General features: G+C 48.1%; 1 protein-coding gene across 12 annotated transcripts in view; it reads right to left on the bottom strand.

The window, feature by feature from the left end:
- Positions 1-19,389, bottom strand: part of ZNF536 (zinc finger protein 536) — a 487,963-nt gene that overhangs the window by 341,170 nt on the left and 127,404 nt on the right. For 8 of the 12 annotated variants that reach the window (XM_055235799.2, XM_055235800.2, XM_055235798.2 and 5 more), the window contains one exon: positions 19,207-19,322. The exons of the other annotated variants lie outside the window; for them this stretch is intronic. The gene's annotated coding sequence lies outside the window, so the exon portion shown is untranslated. The remainder of the gene's footprint in view (positions 1-19,206; positions 19,323-19,389) is intronic. 12 annotated transcript variants of the gene reach the window in all.

The raw sequence follows: 19,389 nt of genomic DNA, 5'->3' as shown, positions 1-19,389 counted from the left end.
TAATAATGATTAAATAAAAAGCCATATTTAGAGCTTGATTTTTGTAACATTTTTTGTCATAATCTTCATTCAAGAGAATACTGTCTGCTGTTTAGCTTTTTTCCCCTCTGTTTTGCCTGGATTGTGTGTAAAAGTGACATTCTATAAAATACAGATTTCCTCAAATAGTGTTCTACCAGCAATCCATACATTCTACAGTAATTTGCAATCATGGTCAGGGGAGGTTGTTGGCTCAAGCTCAAAATGTTTATGGCGCATTGCTTCCCCAAAGAACAAAAACACTCTGGGGTTTTAGTTCAAATTTCCCTAAATGCACCTTTATTGACATCAGGTACAATAGTTGGGGAAATACGTAATACCCCAGCACAGACGCCATTCAACCAGAGTCATAAATTAAGTTAGAAAAGGTCTCCCCTAAAAAGTATAGCACTCCACTAATCAAAGCCACGCTGTTGCCATTGCTACAGAACACGGAAATCTTCCCAACAGCCAATTGAGTGAACAAGCCATAGTTGCTTTTTAACGAGTTTAACTGGTAATCTCAGATAAATGGAGAACTGTTTGAAGTGTCTGCCTTCTCTAAGGCAGTAATGAGAGGATTTAGAGCATTCTGCATCCCAAACTGTGTATAACCAAGAGAATGCCACAGGTGTGTCACCATCCACGTTAGAGTGCTTTCTCAGCAATGGCCATCCCCCTACTGTGGACACAACATAGATTTTTTTTAATTGGATCCAGGAGCTAGCTAAATTATCCAACTGCTCTGTGCTTAAACCCCCAGCTAGCTTATGTACCAATAATAATAAACCTTCCATAATAGCAGCTCAGCCTATTACTATATTTTTTTCTCTTAACCTAAAAGTGGAACCACTTTATTCTGATTGCAGCCACTGAAGAAACTCCTGAGTTGGTTTCCTTCTAAAAAAAAACATTGCTCAAGAATTACAGAACAGACCCAGGTTAATAATATTCAATTATGCACACACGTATTTTCAGAGGAGAACCTGCTTATCTTATGGTACAGGGAGAAAATAATGTCATAATTCATCCCTTTGCAATTTGTGGAAGAATTTTGTCTTTTCCTTTACAATTTTTATTTGCCAGGTCAAAGCAACAGCCAGTCAAAACCACACCCCGGGACAGTGACAGCAACATCTAGACCGCACAATCGCAGACGGGTCGGACTCAGTTGACACAGCTTCAGTGTGATCCTCCACATTTAATGCATTCATGTTTCATTTGCAAAAAGAAAATCTGAGCCCTGTGCTACCATTCTGGTTTTCAGAAAAGTGTTACATTTATAAATAAGAGATAAAAATCCTTGAGTGGGCAGAAATAGTATCATCAAACCAAATACATGTTTCCACCATTTGGACATATTTTTAACAATCTTAATCCCACTTAAACTTTGCGAAAACTCTATTGAAAATTTAACCTTGTGCTCTTGAAGCTGAAACTGATAAAACTTAATAGCAACAAGGCAGTGAAACACTAATAAACTCATTATAGATCACATAAATGGGATGTCTGCGTGGCTGCCAGACAGCGCACATAAGCGCCTCAGTTCCAAAGAGCAAAGGCAAGCAAGGTAGTGCGGCGTCTGCATGGACAGTTGGAGGGAGACGATTTGATAACATTTCACAACAAGTTTGCTAAATTTACTGGATCAGGCAGTTCATTTAGAAATTTCAGATGCTAATTATAGGTGGGCTACAGACAAGCTGCTGTAAAGAATGAGTTTTCCTGAGGCCTGAGAGCCACATCAGGGTCTACATTTGCAAAATGGCTCCTGAGTCCTCAAAGCCCTTTCCATGTGATACTCCTTCACCAAGAAAGGGGAACGGCTAAGGACCCAGCCTCCACCAGTCCCCTCCCTCGGACCTGGTGAGCTTCTCCCCTGTCGAATCCATGGAATCCTCCCTACAGTTGGTTTGTACCAGAGGCCACACCTTGAGATCTGCTCGCTGAATTCCACCAACTCATAACTTGTGTGGCTCACATGGCAATTTAAGAAAAGATATGTAAGGGTCATCAATTTGTTGAGTTTCAAGTAAAAATAGAGATTCCTGCTTTTGCTTGAAAAATCCAAAGCTCTAGCAACATTAAACCCACATTCCCCATGGACAGCCACCAGGGTGCCTTCTCCAGGTGGTCACAACCTCAGCCACTGATGGAAATGCTGTTGCCCTCGCAGGCACATCAATGGGATGTCCGTGTGGCTGCCAGAGAGCTCATAAGTGGCTTCAGTTGCAAGGGGCAAAGGCAAGCGAGGTAGTGAGGTTTCTGTGTAGACAGATGGAGGGAGAGGATTTGGTAACACTTCACATTTGGCAACTATAGTTTTGCAGCCGTAGTGTGCACCATTCAGAGAATGCTGATGAGAGGAAAGATATGGTCAAAAGAAGATACGCTAAGGAGAAGCTGGAGGATGGACTGGAAGACCACGACTTGTGTTTCGGGCCCCACCCCACCACGTTCCATCAACATGTGGCTGCTGCAGCCAGCTCTGCCCTCCGTGAGTCTCTCCTTGCAGAGAGTAGGGGAGTATATGCTTCCTCCTTGTCATCACAAGAAGAATCTAGGAACCCAGGAGGGACAGGAGTAGGAAGGAGGGACAGAGGCTCTGCCCTTGAGTGGCTCAAAGTCTAGGTGGGGAGACCAGGCATGAAGCTCAGACAACCAGAACCAAGGCACGGGGTAGGAGATGGTGGTCCAGCCATGCAATGGATACTTTAACAAGCGTGAGAAAATGCTGTGCTTAGCCTTGGAGAGCCCACAGCAAAACCTACACGGGAAGGTGCAGGAGGAAGGACTGCGACACAAGAAGGAGGAAAAGAAGGGAGAGATGGAGCTGGTAGGCAAGACCGTGAAGTGCAAGGCTCTGCTTGTGAGTGTGATTCCCTGTGATCTGTGAGGCCAGGAGTCAAGATCAGAGTGTGCTCGCCCCTCAGCTACTCCAGACTCTCAAGTCTCACTGTGCTGCTGCCATGGGACCAGCATCACCAGCACTTCCCGGGGGCTAAAGGTGAGCAGCTCGGGCTCCACCCCAGACCTCCTGAATCAAATGTGCGTTGAAGGCTCTGATCTATCCACCTGGTAGAGAAAGCCAAAAGGATCGCTCCAGCTCCCTGCACTCCACGTCCACATGCCCTGGGCTTTGCCATGCATGGGGCACGCAGGTGTGAATTGCAAAGGAGTCTAAAGGCACTCCAGGTGCATTTCTAGCCAAGACAGACAGCCAGTCCATCCACCTCAATGGTGTTTTTAGACCATCAATAAATATGGCTTCAGTAGTCAGAAGATGTGTAATTAGCATTAAACTCTTTTATTTCGTGTAAGTTAGAGCCTTGTCTGAGACACTTCATTCAGGAAGTAACCTGGCACTCAAGATTAAAATGAAATATTAGCATGTCAGCGGTGGCCTCAGCACGGCACGCTCCCCTCCCGCCCTCCAACCCTGCAAGGGAACAGCAAGGAACGTCCCAAGCACCCCAGCAGAAGGGATGTGGCAGAGGGGCTTTCAGAGGTGAGTGGTCAGACTTTCTTCCATGGAAAAAGGGCCACTGCCCCTAGCAAGTGAGAAATGGAAAAACTGACCCTTGTCGAAGGTGAAACAAAATAAGCGTCATCCTTTTATTGCATTTTCTTTCTGCTCCTCAAACTCATCCAGCCTGTCGCTGCCTTGGGGCCTTTGTACCTGCTGTGTCCTCTGTCCAGGCGCTGCCATCCTCATGGGACTCAGTGTCCCCTCCCCAGAGGGCCTTCCCTTATCACTCAGTCTCAGTCAGCCCTCAATCCCTCAGCTTCAGATCCCCTTGTTTGAACACTTGGTGTGACATTTGCCCTAACAAATGGTGTTCTGGCTTCTTCCTATAGAATAGTATTTGTGTATTTATTGCCTGACTCCAACTGGAATGTCAGCTACAAGAGGGCAGGGACTGTGGCTGTTTTGTTCTCTGCTACATTCTCAGGGCCAGAAACAGTACCTGGCTCATCAATTAGGATGAAAGAGAAGAGAGGGAGTGGCAAGGGAAAATAGGGGATAGATGGATAGATGATGATAGATAGATAGATAGATAGATAGATAGATAGATAGATAGATGATAGATAGATGGATAGACAAATGATAAATAGATCTAGAGAGGAAGAAAAGTAAATAGATCTATCTGTATATAGAGAGATGCTAAATACATAGATTGACAGATAAGATGATAGATCTAGAGACAGAAAAGGAAGGGAAGGAGGGAAGGAGAAAGGAAGGAAGGAAAAAAGGAAGGAAGGAAAGAAGGAAGAGGGAGATAGATAGATATGATAGGTAGATAATAGATAGATAGACAGACTGACAGCTAGCTCAACTGATCGGGCACTTTGGCTGACATGGAAGAACATGGTGCCCACTCTCAAGAGTCTTGCAATTTAGAAGGGAAAGTGACAGAGCCAGAAAGCGTTGCCCAGCAGCCGCTCACAGTGTTGTCAGATGTGACCAGAGCGGCACAAGATTAAATGGCAATTAGGGATTCAAAGGAAAGGACCACGAAGATAGAGGAGAACTTGCTGTGGGCTGGAGGAGTTGGCATGGGGCTTCCTCAGGGGTTTGGGGGGGGTGACTTCCTTGCACTAGATTCCAAGAACCCGGCTAGATGTGAAAATCCCAAACAGTGCCCCAAAGTTTCACAGAGATCACCAGACACATAGCAAGATTTCAGATGATACATAGAGAAACTCCTATTTTTAAAAAAATGAAGGCTTATATAACTCTTTTGATGTTTGATATGAAAAATACATAACTGGCAAATTCAACCAGAGATTTAGTGGCTATTATTATCCAGGACAAAGCTAAATATAATATGTTATGGGAAAAAGTGTGCCTACTTAAAAACTATTAAAGTCCACAAGCAGGTGGTTCTCACTCTGGAAAAACTCCAAAATTAGGTGTGAGAATGCTGGCAGTGGTCAGTTTAGAGCTAAGGAGTCAGCCCTCCCACTCCCTGCAGAAGCAGAGCCCCCGCAGGGAGTGCCTGGGAAGGTTACCTCCATGGGAGTCCTTGCTACACAGGACCTGGTGGTCAGCTGGGTTGTCCGAGACAGACGTGGGCTTCGTAGCCCTTGCCCGCATTCGTAGAAGTGGCAACGGTATGTTCAAGCACACCACAGCCTCCCTGGGCAGCATGTTTCCCCCACCAAAGCTGTGTGGGAAGCAGGAAATACTCCTAGAAAGAACTGCAATGGCTGCTCCTGCCTCTTGCAGGGGCAACAAGCACTAGCAGTCCCTTCCCTTCTAAAGGAGAGAGAGGGGCAGGAAGAGAGAGGGAAGAGAGAAAGACAACAGAGAGGGGAGGGGAGAAGGAAACTTTGGGGAGGAACAGGGACAGGAGAAAAAAGACGAAGAAGAGAAAGAACAAGAGCATCAGAGAGACAGAGAGAAAGAGAAAGAGAGAGAGAGAGAGAGCACATGCCTATCTAAAGACCAAATGCTGGCGAAAGTCCTTATCAGGAAGAAAAATTTTAAAATGCATGAACTCTATTTATACCCTGAGTAAACAAGATAATTACATGTTCGTTTCATAAGTTGTGCCTTGATTTCAGATCACCAGTGACCATGAATGTTTGGATTTCATATAAGCATGTTTAAAAGCCACGGGTCTTGACCCTCCGACCAGGAAGCTAAGCTTAGTCAACACTTTTCACACTGTGATCAAGGCGTAATGCGCAGAGTTGAACAAACTAACATTTTACTCTTGGAACTGAAGTATAAGCAGGAGAACTGATGAATCTGCTAATTGTTCCATTGTTCTTCCCTGCTCTTCACATTGGCATATACCCCTTTTATCACCCAAAGTACCTCTTTTGTATACATATGAAAAGAAAAACACATATGACCCTGATGAATATAAAGGGTGTTTTTCTTTTCTAAAGAGTCATCACTTTTTGCTGTTATCTTAAGGCCACCTTGCTTGTGTACAGTTCATGCCCTGGCCTGAGAGCGTGCTGGGACTGCCTGCAATGCACCCTGTGCACGCTGAACACCGTCTGGACACCCCAAACTTAGCCTGTCCCAATTTCCATCTTTCTTCCTGCAGTCACTATAAGCCTCAATCAAGAGAAAGGCAACAGCGAGTTCTGCAAGAGGCTGGTGAGGGTGATTCTCTTTTATTGTTATTTTTTAAGACAGGATCTTTCTCTGTCATCCAAGCTGGCATGCAATGGTGGGATCTTGGCTCACTGACCCCTGGGCTTAAGCCATCCACCCACCTCAGCCTCCCAAGTAGCTAGGATTGCAGGTGCACGCCACCATGCCCAGCTAATTTTTGTATTTTTCTGTAGAGTTGGGGTCTCCCTATGTTGTCTAAGCTGGTCTTGAACTCCTAGGCTCAAGTGATCTGCCCACCTCAGCCTCCCAAAATGCTGGGATTACAGACATGAGCCTCTGTGCCTGGCTAGGGTGATTCTCTTTCTCCCATTCCCACTTTCCCTGTGTCAGTTCAGCAAATGGTTTTCTAGTGGCTCCATTCTTGGCTATATCCCAGTGAGTCACAAATACCTTAATTGGGCACACAGCTTTGTTCATCGTGGGGCTCCAGCCTACACCTCCACTCTTGCCTGCTCTTATGCTATATCCTATACATCTTATACCTGTATCCTAATTCCAATGAAACAGAGATGCTTAACATTCTCCAACATACCTATCCGCCCTCGGTTTTTCCAGATTCCCCCTCTCTTGCCTCTGCCGGGAATGACCACTTCAATTCTCCCTCCCAAATCTGCAAATGCATCTGACAAACCCCTGCCTTCTGCAAGAAGCTTCTCTTTTGCCTTCTCCCATCTCGATTGGTGAATATTTTCCTGGTCCCTCAAGGTCCAGCTCCAAGGCCAGCCCTTCCATGAAGCTCTTCCTGAGCCTCAAAACTAGCCCAGTTTTTCCTCTCTTTAAATCACTGCACAGTGCTGAGCACAGAGGAAGTGCACAACAATTATTAGCTTCTTTATTATAGTCAACAATTTATTCTTATTGCTTTTATTAACTGATCTCTCCCTCTCGCCTGAGAATTCATGGCTCTCCATTGAATCTCGGAGGTGACACTGGTTGTGTTCTACTTTGCGATGTGGTTTGTGATGTGTAGGTTTTTCCCCTCTGTAGCTGTAGCCCATCATTGCCTAGGATGGTGGTTCCGGGTAGAGTAGCCGGGGTCTCTGTATGCTTCTGCCAGCTCAGAGTGTACTGAAAAAGTGTGCACCTTACTTCCCTACAGGCAACGTTCTTTTAGGCGCAGTTGTCAATGAATTCTCAGGGCCCCGCGAATCCACAGCCCTGGTGATAGCCTGCCTCCTGAGAAAACTCAAGGGATCAAAACAGCAGTGCTACCGAGGGTCATCCAGACCTCAATGGTAACTGAACATACATGCTGCCGATGCTGGGTGCACAGAAGATCTGGATTGCGGCACTCTGGGCAGGTGGGCAATAGGTCGGGAAATAATGTGTCCCCCTCCTCTTGTCAGCCTAGAGTTCTAGGGACCTTGTTGCAGCCCACCAGGTAATAGATAAAGACCTGCTGCACAAGAGCCACATCAAAGTCTTTCCTTAATTTCAAACCCCAATTTCTCTCACAGTCTTTTTTTCTTTTTTTTGTTTGAGATGGAGTCTCGCTGTGTTGCCCAGGCTGGAGTGCAGTGGCACAATCTCGGCTCACTGCAACCTCTGCCTCCCAGGTTCAAGCGATTCTCTTGCCTCAACCTCCCAAGTAGCTGAGACTACAGGCATGCATCATCACGCCCAGCTAATTTTTGTATTTTTAGTAGAGACGGGGTTTTACCGTATTGGCCAGGCTGGTCTCAAACTCCCAACTTTGTGATCTGCCCACATCGGCCTCCCAAAGTGCTGGGATTATAGGTGTGAGCCACTGCCCCTGGCCTCTTACACTCGTAAACAAGAACCAATGGTAAGCCCAGCAGTCCTTTGTGGGGAGGAGAAAGAAAAAAGCTTGATTTTGCCTGCTGGAGGCTAAACCTTAAATATTGAAATTTCTTTCAGATCCTATTTCCGGCCGGGCGCCACAGCTCATGCCTGTAATCCCAGCACTTTGGGAGACTGAGGGGGGTGGATTACTTGAGGTCAGGAGTTTGAGACCAGCCTGGCCAACGTGGCGAAACCCCGTCTCTACTAAAATTACAAAAATTAGCTGGGCATGGATGTGGGCCCCTGTAATCCCAGCTACTCAGGAGGCTGAGGTAGGAGAATCGCTTGAACTCAGGAGGCAGAGGTTGCAGTGAGCCGAGATCACACTATTGCACTCCAGCCTGGGTGACAGAGCCAGAGTCCGTCTCAAAAAAACAAAATGAAACAAAAAAGATCCTATTTCCACTGCCCTCCTAAAAGCAAAAGGGAATGGCGGTCCTGGTGTCCCTCTATGTATTCTTCCTCATGGCACTGGGTCCTTTCAGCCCAGATTCACTGTGCTTGGGTGAAGGAAAGGGTCCTCCTGGCTGATGAGAATCAACATCACTGCCAAAGACTGCTGACAGTCCATATCACACCCACACACACTCATGACATATGTCAAGGAAGGCCTTGTGTCCCCCAGAAGGTTACAACTATTGAGGGATTTGGAAAAAACTTTAAAAACAACATATATTTCTTCCCCTATTTTCTGTCTCACCTGGTCCATTCCCAGGAACATAAAGACCATCTGGGTGGGCCAGGTATACTGATTCACACCTGTAATCCCAAAGCTTTGGGAGATGAGGTGGGAGGATTGCTTGAGGCCAAGAGTTCAAGACCAGCCTGTCAACACAGTGAGACCCCATTTCTATAAAAAATAAAATAAAAGAATGAGCCGAGCACGGTGGTGCACACCTGTAATATTAGCTACTTGAGAGGCTGAGGTGGGAGGATCACTTGAGCCCAGGAGTTTGAGGCTGCAGTGAAATTCAATCACACCACTGCACTCCCACCTGGACAACTACAGATGGAGACCCCATCTCCACAAACATAAATAAATAGAGACTACCTGGGTCAGTGAAAGAGAGAAGCCATTTTCTCCTTACTTCTCCACTGACTCACTCTTGCAGAAAGGCAATGGTTTGTGTCTATTTTGCTTTTTTTGCATGACCCTCCTTTTTTGTTTTAATTAGCACGTCTTGACTGGGCTCAGTGGCTCATGCCTGTAATCCCAGCAATATGGGAGGCTGAGGCAGGCAGATCACTTGATGTCAGGAGTTCAAGACCAGCCTGAGCAGCATGGTGAAACCCCATCTCTACCAAAGATGCAAAAATTAGCCAGGCATGGTGGCGTGTGCCTGTGGTCCCAACTATTTGGGATGCTGAGGCAGGAGAATCACTTGAGCCCAGGGGGCGAGGTTGCAGTGAGCCGAGATCGCACCACTGCACTCCAGCCTGGGCAACAGAGGGAGACCCTGTCTCAAAAAAAATAAATAAATAAATAACATGTCTCAAAACAAAGGCAATGCTTTCCAAATATACAAGCACCGCTGAGAAATTGTCAAAATAGATCACTGTTCTTGCCTTTTTTCACCCCCTTTGGAAGAAGACGAGGAAGCAATGAGCAAAGTCCTCACTAAGCACCAGTTCCTCAGTTCACCCACAGTGCCCAGGGAAAGCGGTAGCACCAAGGTTCTTGAAGGAGTAGGCTTGGCAAAGGAAACTCTCCAGGCGAATGAGTCACGGTGGGAGTAGCTGGGTCAAGACAGGAGTGGCTGGCCCTTACAGGACTTCCTTCCACAGGCCTGGACCCAAGAGTCGTAGAACAGCAGGGAAGTGGCCGGAATGTCTGAACCATGGACAGTGGAGCCAGCCCACCTGGAGGCCCTTTGCTTCTTTGGAGTCCAAACCTAGTACTTTCTGCAAAGTGGCCTCCTAGAGGACCAGACTGCATTGCACTGTTCCCAGCCGACTACCTTTACAACAAAGTGTTGAGATGCAGCTCTCATCTTGTGGAGCTCACTAGGAAAGTCGCCCCCCTCTGCCTGGAGGACTGGCACACCTCTGCCTCTGGCACAATTGCCACTGCAAGTATCTGAAAACACTTGGACAGGGCCTTGAGAGTGGCAGCTCCCAGACTCAGAGGACCTTTGGTCCCAGGGAGGCTGGGCCATGGATGATGGTGAAGTTGAAATGTTTGAAACTGAGATCCAACCCAGATCTCTCTTCCTGCACTTTCTCAACTGCCCGTGCCCCACTGTGCGAAACAGACACCCGCAGTAGGACCAGCAGCAGCAGTGAGGCATCATGGGTTAATGTGCCTCTTTTTTTAGTTGGTGGTGTCTATTTGCAAAGCTGACCTAATGCACGGCCTCACAGCTCTCGACCTCTGAAGGGCCAAGAGGGACACAGGAGCCTTTGTCTTATGTCAAACAAAAGGCAAAGTCACAGCGGAGTGGACCCTGAAGTGATGTGGGATGCCCGCCCCACCCACCCCACCCCGGAGGACGCCTGCCTTGCCAGGCCGCCCGCAGGGGCAGATTCAGAGTGAACGTGGCAGAAGAAATTGACGTCCAGGCTCAACCCCACCACCCACCTGGTCCCCACTCTTTGGAAGGTCCTACTCTGAGTGGCACATGCCAAGCCCAGAGAGAAGTGGCATTTCTCTGCACCAACAGCTGGCACAAAGAGAAAGACCTCCAAAAAGAAAGGTCCATGGCGCGTGTCTGACGCCTTCATGGAAGCCAGTCATTTCCACTTCGCCAGGCCTCTCCCTGGATGCTCTCCCTCCATAGTAAAGCCCCCCAAAGCTCTAACAATTGGACCCTCATTACAAAGCAAAAAGCACCATAATTAGCTCTATAAAGTAATCAAGCCCCATTAAAGGGAAAAAAAATATGACATGAAGCTTTTGTTTCCAGAAATGAAAAAAAGAAGGCTTAAAAAAAAAAAAAGAAAAGAAAAAAGAAAAAGAGAAAAAAAGAAAGAACGAAAGAGAAGAAAATCCAGCAGCAGCATCAGGGATTCCAGAAAAGGAGAAGCTGTCGCCCAGGCACACAGGGAGAGTTCTCCCGTCGGGTGCCGAATGGCAAGAAGGGTTAAATTTATGTTCCATTACAAGTCCCCCTTTTTTTTGGTTTCATCTTCTCAGTAAAACACATAACTTAAAATGAAATCAAATATTAAAAATGACAGACTATATAAGTGCTGTGAGTAACTTCAGGTCACGGAGGGAGGGAAAAGCCGGCAAGTTGTCAGGCACTATCTGTCAGAGTGAATTAGAAACAATCAACAGAGACTGAAAGGGAAGGTGATTGTTATTAAGCAGCAGGGCTGTGAGCAGGCTACCCAGATGTGGTCATGCATATAAAGGACAGGAAACAGCAGTTTAATTCAGGAAGCCCTGGCGAACAGGGCAGCAGAGAGGAGAAAAGTCCTTTGTCGCTAATAAGCTGGAAGTTACTTTGATAACAGCAGGGTTAGACTCGAGAATAAAACACATTTCTTTCACTACCACACACCATTAATATCGCAAAAACGTGGTTGGAAGAAATGCCCAGTGCAAGGCGGGCTTAGCCAGTGGCCTTCCCCAGCAGAAGCCTGGGAAGCCGGACCCCAAGTCCCCATTTCAGCAAACTCCTTCCCTCCTTCCAAGGCCAGGCTCTTTCTGACCGCGTCGGACCGACTGTCACCTTCCAGAAATGTCATCTGACCAAAAAAGAATACTGATCGTGTTTCATTATTTCCCGGCGTCAGACACTGCCATCTCTGTGGCCTGTGGGAAAGGTGCAAGCCCGGTAAATAGCCTCGATATAATAAAGTCCATGCATGCAGCAACGAAAAACAATTTTATATGCAGACAAGGCCCGATTTCATAAGAAATTACTTATGCAGGCGTTCTGCAATTATCCTGTGATACTTTCAGGCAACAGTCTGACAGCAGTTGTGCAAACAATAAAGGGATTACAGAAATAAAAACAAATAATATTACACACACAGAAACTCCATGTTGCATGTGAACAGGATGAAGGGAGGGTACAGAAAACAAGGGAGCCGGGCAGGGGCCAACAGGAAGTGAGGCCCGGAGCCGAGCCGACCCCGTCCCAAGCACTTTCACTACGCCCAAGCTCGCTGCATGGTACTTTCGGTAGAAGGAAATGCTCAGCAGCTATCTGGGGGCCTGCCCCAATCTCCTCCCCCAGCTCTGAAGATGCTGGGCCACCTGCTTGCCTCTCTGACCCGCAGACTCTTCATATGGGGGAAGCTGAGGTCTTTGGCTCCCTTTGAGGAAGGAGCAGAGTCTGGACCAGGAAGAGGTGAGCAATAGGTGGGCAGGGCAGCCCTGACACTTTCTCTCACTCAGCAGGTGGCCTCATACCACAGAAAGCATCTTGTCCTTCTGCCTGTCCCAGGGTCAATGCAGGCCCTGGGTCAACTGCCCCTGTCGAGTTGCAGCCCAGAGAAAGCTTCGCTCAGCATGGCGGAGGATCAGGACCGCTGCTTCCCAAATGCAGGGGAGAAAAGTCAGTGGATCAGCCACACGTGAGGGCAGAATCGGACTCAGAGGAGGCAGAAGTGTTTTTCCAAGCAGCCCTTGCCCAAGTGGTGTGGGGAGGGGTTGTCCAACTCCCCACAAGGATGGAACTTGGCCATCCCCTCCCTCATCCCCACTGCCGACATTGGTAGGATGGGTGGGCACCCTGTAACTCAGGTGCTGGGGAGACAAGAAGGAAGGTGGAACCAGATGCCTGCAGAGGGGCATCCTGACTGCCTCCCCCAGAAGACAGGGACTTCTGCATCGCTGCCCACATCTGAGCAATGGCATACCCATGCAGTAAGGAACGCTGGCCTCCCCGTGGCACAGCCGTATTCAGCAGCATGAGAACTCAGGGCCAGGAGAAGCGTGGGGCCAGGGACCTGCAATGCTCCAAGCCATTTGCACCTCATACGCTCCAGACCAGGCTGTCCCGGGGGCAGCTCAGGGCGGCACTGGACAATCCTTGCAGAGAGCCCTCCCCACACCATGCGCGCTGTGTCTGCCCCTGTGCTCAGGAATCACCAAATACAGGCCCCAGCTCCAGCCAGTCCACACACACACTTATGTTTACAGAAAGTGTTTTGAAAACTTGAATTTGTTACCAACAACAGAGACAAAATTTTAAAAAGAACTGGATTCCTCTTTTTCTGACTTTTCTTTTAAAACTGAAAACCTGGACAAACTCGGCCCACACTCCTAGGCGGCTGTAATGGATGGAAGCTAGGTGGTAGTGGCGGTCCCTTTTGATGGGCCAGCTTTCCCCAGGCTGCTGTGTGCACACTCAGCTCCATGCATTTACCAATTGCACTCTAAATTTGGGGTTATGACAGCTCCAGGAAGAGACCTGCCCAGGTCACACAGTGACAGGGTGGGCCATAAGAACACATCAGGAGCAGAGTCCAAAACCTGCCCCAGGCTGAGCTGCTTCAGCCTTGATTGTCTTTGTCCAAAACTTTCATGGTCTGACCCTAAAATGGGCCTGCTGGAATCCCTGAAGGGCATCCGAAATCACTTCTCCAGATACCAGAAACTCACAGCCAGCATCCTGGCCTGATTGCATCCTGAGTGTTGGCATAAGTTAGACTTGGGCAGACCTTGGGTCTTGCCATTCCTGCATGTCAGAAAATTCAGAAAGAAATGTGGATTTGTCATATATTTGGTTTGCTTAAACCAAAATGCAGCAAGTTCTAATGATTACAAGTTTCAGAAGCAAGGGGGCTAGTCAATCAACACAACAAGTGATTGCTAACCACTCAGTGGGCCAGAAACGGTCCTAAGGGCTGTGAGAGCTACTGAGATGAAAAAGACACAAACCCCACCACCCAGACACAAGCTGGAGCCTCAGTTTACCACAAGTGGCCCCCAAGCTGTCTGGATCTGCCTGGGCATCCCAGGGGAGGTGAGGAGGGCCTACTGTGCTCAGGTGAGAACTGAGCTGGACACAAACATAAGTGCGTGGGTTCTGGTTCTGGCTCTGCTAATGACTTGCTGTGTGATCCTGGGCCAGTCCCTTACCCTCTCTGAGCCCCAGTCTTCTCACCCATAAAAGGAAGATGGCTTTGATCATAAAGGTTTCTGCTAGCCCAAGGGTTCCATGAGCCTAGGAATGATCTAGAATTCAGGAGGAGAGTACCACTTGGCAATAATACCTACACTACCCAAGGGAAAGAGACCTAAACTATAACCACCAAGACTCTTCACCCTTAAACTCACCCTGCATGCATGATGACCCATAATGACCAGTTTCCCTGCAGTGAACAGGAGATGTCTGCAACTCCCTGAGGGTCACTCTTCTCTTCTGGGCACAGACTTAGCCAGACCAAGGCTCCCTGATCAAAGGAAGAAGCACAGTCTGTACAAGGAAGAGGTGAGCAATAGTTGGGCAGGGCAGCCCAGCTGGACCCTGTGGGCTGACGTGGGATCTGAGGTGAGAGAAGTTAAGCGGCCTGTGATACCTTCCAGAAGCCCTCTGCCTGTCCCTCTCCCCAAGCACCCATAGCTGGGAGGCTCAGGCCTCCTGGGGCTGCACGAAAGCTCATGCCGGGGCCTGAGGAGCTGCCATGGGCCCTGCTGCTTCAAGGGCAGGTTCCCCAGTGCTGCTGTCCATCTTTCTTGCACCAAAGAGCCTGAAATCCCTAATTCCCAGCTTTGGACAAGTCACCAGCTCATCCCTCCAGAGGAAAATGAAGGCCACCAAGAGCCAATCCAAGCCACTCATTCCTGGCACCTAGGAGCATCTCCACACCTGAAAAGGGAGAGTTTCTCAAGACACTCCCTCTGGTTAAACATGAAAGTTCACACTCTTCAGCATGGCCTACAAAGCCACGCCTGATAAAGGCCCTCCACCCCACCCATCCTCTCCCCAGGGATCACTGTCTGGCCACACTGGCCTACACGCTGTCCCTTAGACATGCCACGCTCTTCCCCACCATGAGGCCTTTGCACATGCTGTTCTTTCTGCTCGAATGCTCTTCCCAGAACTTCACCCTGCTCTGGCCCCTCCATGTCCTCCAGACCTCTAGCTGCCAGCGTCCCTTCCTTCGGGGGGCCTCCCCTGACCACCTACCCTCTCTCAAGTACAGATACTACCCCTCTCCTTCCCCACCCATTCTCCTGTTTCATTTTCTCATGCATTTATTGCTCTGTGATGTCATCGTATCCACTGGTTTCCTTGTTTACTGCTCCCCACCCTCAACCTCCATAATATCAGTCCTCTGAGGACAGGGCCCTTGTCTGTCTTGTCCAACATTGTACCCAGTGCAAGAGCTAAGAGTTCAGGCTCTAAAATTGGGAAGAACCATGCTCGAACCACCAGGTTTGAGGCAGGAAAAAGGGATCAGGCTCTGAGGTCAGGAAGAGCTATGCTCAGACCTGGCCTTCCCAGGTTTGGGGCAGGCCACTTCTCTGGCCTCAGATCCCACATCTGGGAAACGGAACGAATCATACTATCTACTACCTGCTAAGCGTTTTGGGAGGATTAATTGAGATGATACCAAGAAATGCACACGCCAGAATGAGCTCCACTCTATCTTCTCTCTAGAGTTAAAATTATCTCTGATTTTGGTTTTCTCCCTGGGAAAGTGTCCGCCATGGGACCTTACACACCGACCTCGTTCAGCAACTACAAAGGAGTTTGCTGGGATCTTTTCTTCCAAAAGCCCAGAGATCTCGTGGTGAAGATCGAATATGATGCAAAGCCCCATACACATGTGCAGGGCTTATCATCATTATCACATAGAAATTACAATTATTCACTCCCTCCTCTGTGCTCCCAAAGTACCTCTCCTGCAGCATTTAACTAAGGTAATTACTGCCGCGGGAAGGATGTTGACTCACTCATCTGTACCAGGACAGGGGCTGACTCGGGACAGCCCAGCCCACCGCAGGATCAGCGCCTGAAGTGCAGACTGCCCAGAGTCCCCAGAGTCCTACAGATGCCTGGGACACAGTGTGTCTGTTACATAAAAGGAGGGTTCTATAGGCTCCGAGTGCCTTTCCTTCTGGAAGTCACTGGGCCTCCCAACCCGAATATGAGGTCTTTCTAAAGGATAAAGCTACAGAAGGCTGGACAACCATGCCCCGAAATTCTGCCTCCAATCTTTGCAAAGAGCTGTCTGGAAATCTACATTGTGGTGGGACATGAAATCATTGTCTGATGCGTGTGATTCATTCAGTTACCAATGGTTGCCTCAATGTTTATGTAATCAGTGCTTAAGGGTGGCACTCTGGGCTAGGCACAGTGGCTTACATGTGTAATCTCAGCACTTTGGGAGACAGAGGCAGGTAGATGCTTAAGCCAGCTGTCCCCAAGCTTTTTGGCATCAGGGACCAGTTTTGTGGAAGATAACTTTTCCATGGATCGGGAGGCAGTGAGAGTTTCGGGTGAAACTGTGCCACTTTAGATCATCAGGCATTAGATTCTCATAAGGAGCACGCAACCTAGATCCCTCACATTCACAGTTCACAATGGGGCCTGGGATCCTATGAAAATCTAATGCAGCCACTGACAGGAGGTGGAGCTCAGTTGGCTCACATGAGATCTGGTTGTTTGAAAGAGTCTGAGACCTCTCCCACCCCTTCCCTTGCCGCCTCTCTCACCCTGTGATGCTCCTGCTTCTCCTTCACCTTCCACTATGAGTAAAAGCTCCATGATGCATCACCATCATGCAGTTGCAGAAGCTGAGCAGATGCTGGCGCCATGCTTGTACAGCCGGAAGAACCATGAGCCAAATACACCTGCTTTCTTTATAAATCACCCAGCCTCAGGTATTTCTTTACAGCATCACAAACAGGGCCTAATACATAAGACTCCAAAAGGACGAGTGTCCAGTGCAAAGAATCAGGAGGGCATTGATGAAGAGAAGCAGCAAGAGTCCCAGCAGGAAACTCTGAAAGTCCAGAAAAGGCTCTGGGGCTGAATTAACCCACTTCCAACCCATTCTTAACCAGCTCATCCAAGGTCCAGACTACGTGGGGCAGGATTCAACTTCAGGGCCCAAGAAGCCTGTGGTCTGGAGCCTGAAAGTCAGCGAGAGGCAGGGAGGATGGTGCCCACATGTTCTCTGCCTGTTTCTAATACTTGCCCCCTTTCTTGGTCTCCAGGGGACAAAATTTGTTTTTGGATATAAAGTTTCAATCCTCCTTCCAGTTCAGTTCATGTGACCCAGAAATTATTCCAGGATGTATATTTCCAGTCTGGGAAAATCTCCCTACCTTTATGTGGCCAATCCCACAGAACACATAATTGTTCTTTATCTTCTAGGAGGCCCAAGAGCATGCCAGGGTAGTTAATTTTTTAAGATGCATACCATGACCAGGTGTAGTGGATCACACCTGTAATTCCAATACATTGGGAGGCCAAGGCGGGAGGATTGCTTGAGCCCAGGAGGTCAAGGCTGCAGTGAGCCATGACTGCACCACTGCCCTCCAGCCTGGGTGACAGAGCGAGACCCCATCTCTATGAAAATACATAAATCAATAAAATAAAATGCATCCCTCTGTGTCAGAGAATCTGATGAGGCTGGAGCTACTGTCTACTCTACAGAGTCCAAGAAGCCCATCCAAAGGATATCTGTGTCTCATTCCCAGAGGACACACATGTCCCTTCTCTTCCTCCCCCTCAGTCTCTACCCTGCCAGGCACCTGGGCAGGTAGTTCATCCTTCTCTTCCCTACCCATCCCAATTGGGATCAGGGGAAATGGCACCTTTCAGCACCTCCTCCATCTCGGGAGGCAAGCAGAGTGGAATGTTCCAGAACAAGCTGGTGTACTCACTGCCCCCGGAGGAAGCCAGTCTTACCCTTCTCCCCTATCTGAGGCCTGCGGCATGGATGCTAAACTGGGCCTTCCAAAACTGTGAGCATCCGCGTGGCAGAATCCTCACCATCAATGTAGCAGCTAAATATTGTAAGGCTCCTAACTCCTCCATCTGTGTTTTGCCTCCCAAGAGGGAAAATAGTCTTCGCAGACATTCCCTTATCTGGCAGGCAGATTCTAAACCTTACTGGCAACTGCAGGCTTGTTTTCCCAACCAAACAGCTATGGAACCAAAAATTGCTCCTGCCGGCGATATGCTGTAGAAGGAACTAGCCAAACAGCTCAGTCTGGAAGCCCGGGACCCGGAAGCCTGTGGGTTGTCACCGTGCCTAGGGGAGACCCAGTGCTCCGAGAAGTCACCGGTGCCAGGGGGGGCCTGCTCATCCACTGATGGAAGCGACCACTGCTGGTTTTTGCTGTTCCTTTTTCTTAACACGAAATACACCCACCAAGAAACTGATGGAAAACACTCACCACAGTGTGAAATCAACACTTTCTAACTCAAATAAAGGGGGTAAAAAAAAAGGAAAACTTCCAACTCTTATGCTGTAGAGATATTTCTCCTATGATATTACACGAGGCCGTAGCACCACCACTGTCCCGTGCTCTGCCTTCAAGTGCACCTCGGAGCCCCAGACCCTTGCTTCTCAATTTATGGTACTTCCCTGAATTTTTCTTATCCCTTCCGATTCTTAATACCGGAACCCTGCACCTGTGCAATTGCTAATAAACCAATATCTGATGATAACCGTGGAAGCCTAATTGATAGAGGCTTTTATCGACTGGCCTTGATGTCTATCTGAGGTTCTCAACAGCCAAGATTTAAATGTTTCATTTTATTTTTAACTTTCACTTTTCCACATTTCAGCGATGTCAGGCAAAGAGGTATGGTTTTACTATCAGAACGAATCATGGTGCAGAATAATTTATGACTTCAGCTTGGGCTTTCAGAAAAGCTATTTCAAATCTTCACTTTGATTTGGTTGTATCAAAACTACTCAAAATAACAGCAGCACTTTCTTGGAACCAGAATATGTTAGCAGCACCTCAGGATTTTGCACTGAAGCCCCATCTTTATCTCAGAAGAAAACTTCAGAAAGGCCTTAAGCCACAGAGGAGAAAATAACATTTTTTCACGATCTCTTTGTGCCTCTTTCCCACCCATCCCCAAACACACCCAAACCACAAGGGAATACCTCCCCCATGGGGAAAGGCCCTGCCAGCCACCACTTACTGAGAGCTTACTGGGCAGGTACGGGACTCCTACCTGGGTTGGGGAGAGGGTACAAGGAAGCCCCTGGCCGGGGGCAGGAGAGAGAGGAGCTATTTGGTTTAGATTTGTGTTTGGTCAACGCAACAAGGCAGAAGGAAATGAGGTATATCTGGGAAGAAGAAGTTCTAATATCATAAGACTTACCTTAGCAGCTTAACTGCATACTTGTCTTAAGGACTGTCAGTCTGGTGAGAAAATGCCCCAGAAAGGATAAAGTTGGTGCAGGCACTGATAGATTGCAAGAGGGGCGTCCCCGTTCCCTATCACAAAAGGAAATATAGAAAGAAATGATGTAAAGTGAAATGTAACAAATTCACCAAATCACAG

The sequence above is a fragment of the Symphalangus syndactylus genome, chromosome 13 (genome assembly GCF_028878055.3).
Source record: "Symphalangus syndactylus isolate Jambi chromosome 13, NHGRI_mSymSyn1-v2.1_pri, whole genome shotgun sequence".
Taxonomy (NCBI): domain Eukaryota; kingdom Metazoa; phylum Chordata; class Mammalia; order Primates; family Hylobatidae; genus Symphalangus; species Symphalangus syndactylus.
This window is presented reverse-complemented; position numbering and strand designations above follow the sequence as displayed.